The sequence below is a fragment of the Nicotiana tabacum genome, chromosome 17, assembly GCF_000715075.1.
Source record: "Nicotiana tabacum cultivar K326 chromosome 17, ASM71507v2, whole genome shotgun sequence".
In the NCBI taxonomy this organism is placed as follows: Eukaryota; Viridiplantae; Streptophyta; class Magnoliopsida; order Solanales; family Solanaceae; genus Nicotiana; species Nicotiana tabacum.
The window spans coordinates 148,076,697-148,090,160 of record NC_134096.1 but is presented as its reverse complement, the minus strand read 5'-3'; positions in this window follow the sequence as shown (position 1 = coordinate 148,090,160).

The window sequence follows — 13,464 nt, the reverse complement described above, 5'->3', positions numbered from 1 at the left end:
GAACCTATTGTTGGAACGACCATGGATACATGCAGCTGGGGTAGTGGATTCTACTCTGCACCACACTGTGAAGTTTGAGTGGAATCATCAGGAGGTGATCCTTCACAGAGATGGAATCAACCCCATCTATGTAAATTAGACCGTTCCAGTCATCAAAAACATGAGGAAGTTGGGCAGAGAAACATATCATCGCATTGAACGGGTTAATGCAATTGAAAAGGATCGATGGTGGGGAAACAAGATAGAAAGCATATTGTATATTGCTGTGGACAGGATATGAACCAGGCAAGGGTCTTGGTAAAAAGCTTCAAGGGATCACCAAACCCATACAACCACATTATCATGGAACGACCTTTGGACTCGGGTATGAATATACCGTGAAAGAACATCAGGATTGGACACCGCCATGGCGTGCCCTTTATTATTCGCTGGAACAACCCATACTACCTCTGCACCATACATTCCATCAGGCTGATATAATGTGGGGATCTGAGGAATATGACATTTTGGCTGCCGTGAGGAAGCTATTTCTGGGTCAAGAAGACATGGGCTGCAGTGCAATTGCTGAGGAGGAGGAGGAAGACCTTACCATTCAGACAATGGAAGAGGGATTTATTCTCAAGAACTGGATCGCTGCACCATCCCTGGCTCGCCCCATTCCTGGGTAGCTTGGAAAATTAGCATGACTTATTTTCAAATTGTTTTGAGCATTTAAGACATTTTCAGTATTTTGTTTTGAAATAATTACTCAATCCATCTAGTCGTACTTGTTGACATTTTAAAGTTTTATTAATGCATTACTACTTTTCGTATTTATTATTATATTTCTACATTCTTTTTAGAAGCTCACAAAGTTCAAACCAGATATGAGCTTAAAGATAAAAGAGGAGCTCACCAAGCAAATCAAAGCCAAGGTTCTCCGAGTGGTCGAATACCCGACCTGGTTAGCCAACATTGCATTGGTTCCAAATAAAGATGGGAAAGTTAGAGTATGTGTCGATTACAGAGATCTGAACAGAGCAAGTCCTAAGGATGATTTCCCGCTCCCTAACATACACATACTGATTGACAACTGCGCCAAGCATATACTCTAATCCTTTGTGGATTGCTTCGCAGGATACCATCAGATTTAGATGGATTAAGAGTGTCGAAAAGACCGCATTTATCACACCATGGGGAATATATTGTTACAAAATGATGCCGTTTGTTTTGAAAAATGCTGGGGCCACCTACATGAGGGCAATGATGACTATCTTCCATGTCTTGATACACAAAGAAATAGAAGTGTACGTGGATGATGTTATTATCAAATCTAAAAAGTGCTCGGATCACATAGCAGAGCTGAAGGACTTTTTTGATCGGCTTCTAAAATACAACTTGAAGTTGAACCCTGCAAAATATGCCTTCGGAGTCCCCGCTGGAAAATTGTTAGGTTTTATAGTTAGCCACCGAGGTATTGAGCTACACCCATAAAAAATTAAAGCTATCTACGACTTGCCACCACCAAACAATAAGAAAGATGTGATGAGTTATCTAGGGCGCCTCAATTATATCAGCTGTTTTATAGCACAATCAATGGTGATATGTGAGCTAATCTTAAAAATGCTGAGGAAAGATGCTACAACAAGCAGGACGGAAGAATGCCAGAAAGCCTTCGACAAAATCAAGGAGTATTTATCTAAACCGCCCATGTTGTCCCACCAGAACAAGGAAAACCTCTGTTGCTTTATCTGCCTGTGCTAGATGGGGTCTCTGGTTGCGTTTTAGGACAACATGATGAAATTCGAAGGAAGGAGCATGCGATATATTATCTGAGCAAGAATTTCACGCGTTACGAAGCCTGATACTCTTTGTTGGAATGCACCTACTGTGCTTTGACATGGATAGCCCAGAAGTTGAAACATTATTTCTGTCCGTAAACTAAATATCTCATATCAAGGATGGATCTACTAAAATGCATCTTTAAGAAACCCATGCCTACGGGTAAGATAGCAAAGTGGCAGATATTGTTGAGTGAGTTCGACATCATATATGTAACTTAGAAGGCAGTCAAAGGGCAAGCATTGGCTGCTAACTTGGCAAATGATCCCGTAGACGGAGAATACGAACCACTAAAGACGTATTTTCTCGACGAAGAGGTATCATTTATAGGAGAAGATATTACCGAAGCATACGATGTCTGGAGGATATTCTTCGACGAAGTAGCAAACTTCAAGAGAGTGGGCATCGGATCTATCTTAGTATCAGAAAAACCGGTCAACATTACCCGATATCCGCAAAACTCATGTTCCCTTGCACCAATAATATGGCAGAATGCGAGGCCTGTATCTCGTGACTCAGGTTGGCCGTCGATATGAATATTCAGGAGTTGCTGGTAATTGGAGATTTAGCTCTATTGGTGAACTAGGTTCTAGGAGAATGGGCTACTAAGAATACCAAAATATTGCCATACTTGCATTGTGTACAAGAGCTGAACAATAAATTCACGAAGATAGAAATACAAGCATGTTACAAGGATTTAGAATGAATTTGCAAACACACTAGCCACCTTTTCTTCCATGATACAACATCCAGACAAGAATTTCATTGATCCTATCCCAATAGGAATTCATATGCGGCCAACGTATTGTACTCATGTTGAAGAAGAGTTTGACGGAAATCCGTACATGGAAAAGGGAGAATATCCAGAGAATGCTACACACACTCAGAAGTGCATGCTACGATGATTGGCCAATCATTTCATTTAAAGCGAAAAAATTCTGTATAGAAGGATTTTTCATTTGGGATCACTGCGATGTGTCGATACCAAGGAGGTATGTAGATTGCTTGAAGAAATACATGCTGGAACTTGCAGACCTCACATGAACGGTTTCATTTTGTCCAAGAAGATATCAAGAGCAGAGTATTTCTAGATGACTGCGATACGAGTACCGCCCAACGAACTCAATGAAACGAGTTCACCTTGGCCTTTCTCCGCTTGGGGCATGTATGTCATCGGACCAATTGAATCCCGATGCTTCCAATGGACATTGGTTCATTTTGGTGTCCATAGAATATTTTACAAAATGGGTTGAAGCCGCGTCCTATAAAGCTATGACTAAGAAGGTTGTAGCGCATTTTTTCCGGGATCGCATTATTTGTCGATTTGGACTACCTGAGTGAATCATCACTGACAATGCCGCAAATCTCAACAGTGACTTGATGAAAGCTATGTGTGAAACATTCAAGATCAAGCATCAAAACTCTACAACATACATGCCGCAAATGAATGGAGCCGTAGAGGCCGCCAAAAAGAGCATCAAGAAGATATTAATGAAAATGGTGAACAACTACAAGCAATGGCAAGAAAAGATACCATTTGCTTTGCTCAGCTATCGCACTACCATTTTCATGTCAACTGGGGCAACTCCCTACTTATTGGTTTATGGTACCGAAGTCGTTATCCCTGCCTAAGTGGAGATTCCTTCCTTAAGAATCGTATAAGAAGCCAAGCTCAGCAAAGCGGAATGGGTATGAACAACTAGCTCTCGTTGATGTTAAAATAATGAACGCAGTGTGTCTTGGTCAACTTTACCAAAATAGAATGGCAAGAGCTTTTAAGAAAAAGGTTAGGGCGAGACAATTCACATCGGGACAATTAGTGTTGAAATGACAATTTCCTGCATCAGGATGAAGAAAAAGAGAAATTCTCACCCAATTGGCAAGGCCCTTACATGGTCCACCAAGTACTAACAGGAGGAGCACTTATACTCGTAGAGATGGATGGAGAGATTTGGCCAAAACCTATCAATTCGGACGCAGTCAAGAGATACTATGTTTAAGACTATGTTTGCACTTTCTATTTAATGTAACCTAAACTACTCTTGACCTGATTCCTGTTTAACAGGAGATACATAGGCAGCCCTGTAGGTTGAGTCACATCATAATAAATTCTTCATTCAATCTATGGTCTGAAACGGGGGCAAGATCTCGAGTTTTTCCTATCTCGTCGTATTTAGAATCACCAAGAAATGTATCCGAGTTAAGGAGGTTGCAAGGTCTCAAAAGCGTGTCACAGTCATCAATTCGACAAAATTATTCGCTCTCATGCATTATCACATATTTCAAACAACTACATTTTATATAAACAATTTATAACAAATGCATGTTTTTCGAAATTTCATTTTATTATATAGTAGCCAGATGGTACCTGGGGTGACTTAAACAGGACCGCAAGACACGAGCAAAGGCAAAGCAAGGAATCGAGAGCACGAACCAACCTTCCCCCCTCCAAACCCATAATTTTCCTTTGGATACAGGCACAATGGATATAACAGGAACGTCCGCAAATATATACACATAACAAGATCACTATATTCACACCGACAAAAGTATCCAAACGCAAACGCATCAAGCTAAGAAATACTTTTCCCTCTCTAATTTAATCATTGATAATTCTTGCATAAGTCTAAGCACTGTCCCCATCACCGCATAAGGCTAAACATTGCCTTTCCTTTCATGAGACTAAGCACTATCTCCCTTCCTTGCATGAGGCTAAGCAATGCCTCCATTATTGCATAAGGCTAAACATTGCCTTTCCTTGCATGAGACTAAGCACTGTCTCCATTCCTTGCATGAGGCTAAGCACTGTCTACATTATTGCATGAGACTAAACACTGTCCTCCACACAACATAAGTCTAAGCACTGCCTTTCCTTGCATGAGACTAAGCATTGTCTCCATTCCTTGCATGAGGCTAAGCGCTGCCTCTATTGTTTCATAAGGCTAAGCACCGCCTTTCTTGCATGAGACTAAGCACCGTCTACATTCTCGGTATGAGGCTAAGCACTACCTCCATTATTGCATACGGCTAAGCATTGCCTTTCCTGCATGAGACTAAGCATTGTCTCTGCTCCTTGCATAGGGTTAAACACTGCCCTCACCATAGTACAAGGCTAAGCATTGCCTCCATTATTGCACAAGGCTAAGCATTGCCTTTCCTTTCATGAGACAAAGAATTGTCTCCACTTTTTGCATCGGGCTAAGCACTGCCCTCATTTCATACAAGACTAAGCCTTGTCTCATCTCATTCTCACATATGACTAAGCATTAACTATTTCCTCTATCAAATGATCAATATCACCGCATCTTTGTATTTCATAGGCTAAAATATCGCCACATTTTCCTAAGGCACAATAGTCTAAGGGCATCATCCTCATAGCCCGAAGACATCATGCCATGGCCAGATGATCTCTCGAAACTGCATATCATTATTCAAAGGCTTCATAGTCCAGAGGCACCATCTTCATGGCCCGAGGACACCATTTCCTGGCTTGTGAATCCGTTATCATACGCTTCATGGCCCAGGACGTCATAGTCTAAGGACATCATCCTCATTATCCAAAGACAACTCTCATGGTCCGAAGGAAATTTGCATCATGTTTAAATTTTAGCAATAACCCACACATGTTCTCGTGCATCGTGTTTTATGTTCTTCATATAACTCGGGAGGTAACCGTTTTACAAACAGGAGCAATTGTCGCACCGGTTTCCATTCACATCCTTCGATCACCTCAAACGGAATCGATAATCAGCAATTGATTAACCTTTTGTTCTATAACCATTTAAATATATTCCTTGTATATCCATAGCTTTCATTTTGCATTTATAGACCCACCTGAAATCATCCGTTACTCACGATACTATCGCATCCAGAAGATCATTTTTCGAAACACACGACCACTCTTATAACAACTCCATCGGTTTCGTTCGCCGTTGGATCCAGAACTACACACGGCATGATTCTCGTAACACCATGGATATGTACACAACTCATGATCCAGGGTTCGGCCCTATTATTTTCAAAACACATCATTCCTTATTCACCTCGGACAAAATTGGTCATCATATTCTTTACCAGACAACTTTTTAATCATTCCCGGGTAAAGAGGGGCAGTTGTTGATACCATATATGCTTGGTTGATCACTTGGCAAACGATCCCGTAGATGGAGAATACGAACCACTAAAGACGTATTTTCTCGACGAAGATGTATCATTTGTAGGAGAAGATATTACCGAAGCATACGACGGTTGGAGGATGTTCTTCGACGAAGTAGCAAACTTCAAGGGAGTGGGCATCAGAGTTGTCTTAGTATCATAAACCGGTCAACATTACCTGATATCTGCAAAACTCAGGTTCCCGTGCACCAACAATATAGCAGAATATGAGGCATGCATCTTGGGACTCAGGTTGGCCGTCGACATGAATATTCGGGAGTTGCTGGTAATCAAATATTTAGATCTATTGGTGCACCAGGTTCTAGGAGAATGGGCTACTAAGAATACCAAAATATTGCCATACTTGCGTTGTGTACTAGAGCTGATTAAGAGATTCACGAAGATAGAAATACAAGCATGTTCCAAGGATTTAGAATGAATTTGCAGACATATTAGCCACCTTGTCTTCCATGATACAACATCCAGACAAGAATTTCATCGATCCTATCCCAATAGGAATTCATAAGCAGCCCACTTATTGTACTCGTGTTAAAGAACGGTTTGACGGAAATCCGTACTTCGAAAAGGGAGATTATCCAGAGAATGATACACACACTCAGAAGCGCACGCTCTGAAGATTGCCCAATCATTTCTTTCAAAGTGGAGGAATTATTTATAGAAGGACTCCTGATTTGTGATTACTGTGATGTGTCGATACCAATGAGGCATCTAGATTGCTTGAAGAAATACATGCCGGAACTTACGGGCCTCACATGAACGATTTCGTTTTGGCCAAGAAGATATCAAGAGCAGTGTATTTCTGAATGACTATAGAAATAGACTGCATAAAATATGTTCATAACTGTCACTAATGCCAGATACATGCTGATATGATACGAGTACCGCCCAACGAACTCAGTGCAATGCGTTTTCCCTAGCCTTTCTCTGCTTGGGGCATGGATTTCATCGGACCAATTGAACCTGCTGCTTCCAATCGACACGAGTTAATTTTGGTGGCCATAGACTACTTTACAAAATGGGTTGAAGTCGCGTCCTATAAGGCTGTTACTAAGAAGGTCATAGCAGATTTTGTCCGGGATCGCATTGTCTGTCGATTTGGAGTACCTAAGTGAATCATTACTGACAATGCCGCTAATATCAATAGTGACTTGATGAAAGCTATGTGTTAACCATTCAATATCAAGCATCGGAACTCTACAACATACAGGCCGCAAATGAATGGAGTCGTAGAGGCCGCCAATAAGAACATCAAGAAGATATTAAGGAAAATGGTGGACAACTACAAGCAATGGCATGAAAAGCAACCATTTGCTTTTCTCGGGTATCGCATTACCGTTTGCACGTCAACTGGGGCATCTCCCTACTTACTGGTTTGTGGTACCGAAGTCGCTATCCTTACCGAAGTGGAGATTCCTTCCTTAAGTATCATACAAGAAGCCGAGCTCAGCGACATGGAATGTGTACGAAATTGGTATGAACAAATTGCTATCATTGATAGTAAAAGAATGAACGCAGTGTGTCACAGTCAACTCTACCAGAATAGAATGGCAAGAGCTTTTAATAAAAAGGTTAGGGTGAGAAGACTCACACCGGGGCAATTAGTGTTGAAACGAATCTTCCCACCTCAGGATGAAGCAAAGGGGAAATTATTATCCAATTGGCAAGGACCTAACATGGTCCACCGAGTACTAACAGGAGGAGAACTTATACTCGCAGATATGGATGGAGAGATTTGGCCAAAACCTTTTAATTCGGACGCAGTCAAGAGATACTATGTTTAAGACTATGTTTGCACTCTCTATTTGATGTAACCTGAACTACGCTTGACCTAACGCCCATTTAAGAGGGGATACGTAGGCAGCCCTGTGGGTTCAGTCACATCATAATAAATTCTTCAGCCACTCTATGGTCAGAAACAGGGGCAAGATCTCGCGTTTGCACGATCTCGTCGTATTTAGAATCGCCAAGGAATGTATCGCCAGAAGTATGCACTTAAAGTAGGGCAGAACTTTGTGGAGGATCCTCAAAATTTTGAGTTAAGGAGGCTGCAATGTCTCAAAAGCGTGTCACAGTCATCAATTCGACAAATTTATTCGCTCTCATGCATTATCACATATTTCAAACAACTACATTTTTCTATAAATAATTTATCACAAATGCATGTTTTTCGAAATTTCAATTTTTGCCAGACTTTACCCGAGGTGACTCAAATAGGACCTTAAGACAAGAGCAAAGGCAAAGCAATGAATTGAGAGCACTAACCAACCTCCCCCCCCCCCGAACTCGCAATTTTCCTTTAGATACAGGCATAATGGATATAACAGGAATGTCCGCAAATCTATACACACAACAAGATCACTATCTTTACACCGACAAGCGTCGCAAAATGCAAATGCATCAAGCTAAGATATACTTTGACCTCTCGCATTTAATCATTGCTCATTCTTGCATAGGGCTAAGCACTACCCTCATTACCGCATAAGGCTAAACATTGATTTTCCTTGCATGAGACTAAGCACTGTCTCCCTTCCTTGCATTAGGCTAAGAACTGCCTCCATTATTGCATAAGGCTAAACATTGCATTTCCTTGCATGAGACTAAGCACTGTCTCCATTCCTTACATGAGGCTAGGCACTGCCTCCATTATTGCATGAGACTAAACACTGTCCTCAATACTAAATAAGGCTAAGCGTTGCCCTTCCTTGCATGAGAGTAAGCACTGTCTCCATTCCTTGCATGAGTCTAAGCACTGCCTCCATTATTGCATAAGGCTAAGCATCGCCTTTCTTGCATGCGACTAATCACGGTCTCCATTCTCCGCATGAGGCTAAGCACTGCCTACATTATTGCTTAAGGCTAAGAATTGTCTTTCCTGCATGAGACTAAGCATTGTCTCTGCTCGTTGCATAGGGTTAAACACTGCCCTCACCATAGCACGAGGCTGAGAATTTCCTCCATTATTGCACAAGGCTAAGCATTGCCTTTCTTTGCATGAGACTGAGCATTGTCTCCACTCTTTGCATCGGGCTCAGCATTGCCCTCATTTCATACAAGACTAAGCCTTGTCTCATCTCGTTCTCGCATATTGCTAAGCATTACATGTTTCCTCTATCAAACGATCGACATGTTGTCCGAAGGAACCATAGTGTGAGGGCATAATCCTCATAGCCCGAAGACATCATGCCATGGCCATAGGAGCTCTCGAAACTACATATCATTATTCAAAGGCGTCATAGTCCAGAGGCACCATCCTCATGGCCCGAGGACTCCATTTCATGGCGAATCCCCTATCATACGCTTCATGGCCCAGGACATCACAGTCTAAGGGAATCATCCTCATTGTCCAAAGACATCCGTAACAAAAAGGAGTGATTCTCGCTCTGATTTCTGTTCACAATATTCACATCCTTTGATCACCTCAAACGTAACTGATAATCAGTAATTGATTAACCTTTGTTCTATAACCGTTCAAATATCTATCTTGTACATCTGTAACATTCAATTTGCATTCATAGACCCACCTAAAATCATCTGTTACTCACTATACTATCACATCCAAAAGATCCTTTTTCGAAACACACGACCACTCTTAGAAAAACTCCATCGGTTTCGTTCATCGTTGGATTCAGAACTACACACGACCTATTTCCCGTAACACTAGGGATATTAGACAAATCAATAACCAGGGTTCGACCCCATTTTTCTTTTCAAAACACATCATTCCTCACTCACTTCGGACAAAATAGGTCATTGTTTTCTTTACCCGATAACTCTTTCATCATTCTTGGGTAAAGAGGGGAAGCTGTTGATACCCAAATTTGCCCTCATATTTTTATAAATATAATATATGCTTTTAAAATATCATTTTTGCATCACTACTCAATTTAAAATAGTCATATGAGAATTTTTTATAATTGGTCATACATTTTTAAGCTTCAAAATTGATTTTCTTGCATTTAAATTATTTAAATATGTATTAATTATCCCTTTAAATTATGGTTTTGATGACTTAATCATCCAAATTTATTATTTGCATCCACATATGTGTTTCATAATATTTTTACTGCATTTATATAATTACATTTTTATTTTTAGCTATTTACACAATTTTTGTAAATAATAGCCTATATTATATAAATAGTTGCATTTATTATATTAGATATGCCAAAATTGTATTCTATATTTTTATAATTCTGAGTTATTAATTTTAAGCATTTTATTTCATCAATAATAATTTATTATTTTTATTAGACGTTTTAATAATTTAGTTTTAATTAAATTTATGTATTTTACAATGTGGCCCAAATCAGGCAATTTATAGACCAACTTAGCGGCCCAAACACCCACACCTTATCCCAATAACCCCAAAGACCAATCCAAACGACCCTTGTGACTAACCCGGTCGCGACCCACAAACGACTCGCCCCACCTATTCTTTGATCCAGACCGTTGATCTCTCAAGATCAACGGTCCACGATAACCCCACCATTTTAAATACATCTGCCCCAAAACCCTATCCCCATTCTTTAGGGACAACCACCTTTGAACCCTATCTACTCCCTTCTCATCTCAAACTCTAATAGTCGCCTCTTCTATCCCTCCCCCCCCCCCCCAAATTCCAGTTCTAATAGGGAATCTCTCCATGATTTTCCTTTAATATATGCTCGATCTCTCCGTTATTTACATATTTTTGGTATCACATAATACTTTCTTATCTTTGGCAAGTATACGATCCCAAATCAAGCACAATCATCTCCAGAACTTTGAGACTTAGACGGTAATTCATCAATATATACTCACTACAAGGTTTTATGGCTCCGATTTACCAAGATCCTCGACCAATATTTGATTTCCGTCGAACTAGGGTTTGAAATTTCAATTTTACTGCTTTACCAGTTCTATTACTAATTGAATGTGATATTCTATCCTTATTTGTGATTGATTAATTATTTTTCATGTTTGCTTGTTCGATTTTACCACTATATAACCCTTCCTAGATTTCCCTAAGACAAACCTTAATCACCTTAAGAACTATTCTCTCACTCTCACTTATTCTATACTATTATGAAATTGAGCTCTTGGTCGGCTGAAAGTCAAGGCCACCGGATTTTGTTCACCTTCCTCTAGTGCAAGCACTACTCGGGGTCCATTTCGAGGCTCTTGTGAACTCTGAAGCACTGGGGAGTTGGGGTTTTACTCGTCTTCAATAATCACAGCTATTTTTAAGATTTGAGTTCTTCATCCTTTGTTTAGTTTGTTTGCAACTGGTTATTACCCTATACTCTCGTAATTTTATTACTTTATGATTGTGTGCATTTATCTGGGTGTTTTATATCATGCTATCTCAAACCTACTCTAATTTTGACTTTTGCTAAGTGATACATGATGTTACAAGGCAATCAACTAAACCTGATTAATGTTCATCGAATGCTATTTGGATTTCTAGGAAGTTATGTATGTCTAGAAGTGTTTTTATTCTTGTTGAATCCCTTACACATCATCTGTTATCCTACTGCAACTATGGGATGACATTATATGAATACTTAGCCTAGCATGATTTTCCTTGACCTTATTAGCCTCAATGCTTGCCTATTGTAGATAACCAAGTTTCTTGAATGTTTGTCTCCATGTTTAAGCTTAATGGACTATTGGAGACAATATACATGCCTAGAACCTATGCCAAATCTTCTATGTATATCTGCTATTCCCTGAAACCAACTTGTGATCGTATGAACTCTGTGTGCTAATGCTGTTGCAATGCCAAAGCAGACTCATTCTTTGCTTTGATGCTTTGTACTCACCTATTGTTTGAGACTCCTAGGGTGAATTTCAATCCTTGTCTTGTTTACTCTTCTTTACATGATGCCTGCTTACTTGACTTGCCTGAAGGTGAGCCTCTTCTCATTTGAATGCTCACTTATAGATAAACTGAGTTTGTTTGCCTGTCCCATATGTTAAGCTTTGCAAATTAGTTATTCTCATTAGGTTCTTATGTTGAAGTTTCCATGTTAAGTCTATATCTCACTAATCCATCCCATGACACTGTTAGAATTCCATGTTCAACCCCCTGCTTAAGGCTCCTTAGGATAGTGTTTTGACCAAGCTTTGTTCTGGAACTTTATTTGAAATAGCCTTGTTTCTCTTAAACTCTGTTTCTGGAGTTATAACCACAAACCTTTCAGCATAAGTATTTATATGACCTTATCGATAAGTCTTGGTTAGAGGTGTTGTTGGTCACAGCTTAAGGACTGAGTGTTTTAATTTTCAAAGCTGTTCAATTAACTATATGTGTAGTGTCATCTGTATAGCCAAGCTTAACATCCTTTGGGTAAGAAATTATTCATCAAGGCCTAGTATGTTGGGCCTTCTTTGGAATTGGAAGAATGAAGAACACTGTTAGCACTTGGAGTCTGGGCCTGCAGTCCACATGGAATTCTAAACCTATCTGAAGGCCCAATTATTATTGGGTTATTATGTATTCATATTTGTACCTGTAATTATTCAATAAGGCATATAATAATTTGTAAAAAAACAATGCGGAGATTAGTGAAAAGGGCCGGGGTCTCCTAATTCTCGCATAAACGGGTAGAGAGCATGCCTTTAGGACCTACCTGCTTTGTTTGCTACTTTGTTCGACATGCTTTATTTCTGTACACACATAGAAACCATGCCTATAGGAAATCACACACTCCACTTAACTTGCTTAATACTTGTACATTATTCAAAAGCATGATTGTTAGACTAAATATTTTACTTGCTCTCATGTCTACTTCTATATGAATATTAGATAACATGCCTATAGGGTTGTAATCATACATACCTTTTTTAACGCTCATCTAGATACCATGATTATACGGGTCTTAACTAATTAGTTAATCGGCTACTTCTGTTCTTTTATTATACTGCCACCTAGACAGCATGCCTATAGGATAAGTACGACAAAATTGAGTTCAAATACCATCCATTATAAATCTTGTCTATAGGATATTGTTACATGCCTAGAGAGCATGTCTATAGAATCAAACTTGGTAATGCCAAGTTTTCTAATAGCTCTCCCTGCCCGTTGCTCAAACAACTTAGAAATAATATCTATAGGTTTTATAACACCTGTAATCTGCAAATTAGTTAATTTGGAACAGCAGCACTGCATGTACGACTTGAAATTAGAATCATATAGAAAACATGCCCATAAGACTTAACGACTCAAATACTTCTTAATCCTGAAATGGTCTATTGTGTATCCTGGAACTCGTTTGCTTGCTTTGTTGCTACGTGCGGAGGCTAACATGATCCTCTCTTTGTTATTATGTGTAGTCCTACTTGTTTTAAATGCGCGATTAGTTTTATCATTATGATCAACTTAGGTGAAGTCTATAACCACCCGAATAGAGGTCCGAAGCCTCCTCGACCATATGCACGGGACAAGTAATGCACACCTAGGATACGATTTAGAGTTGAATTAGAGCC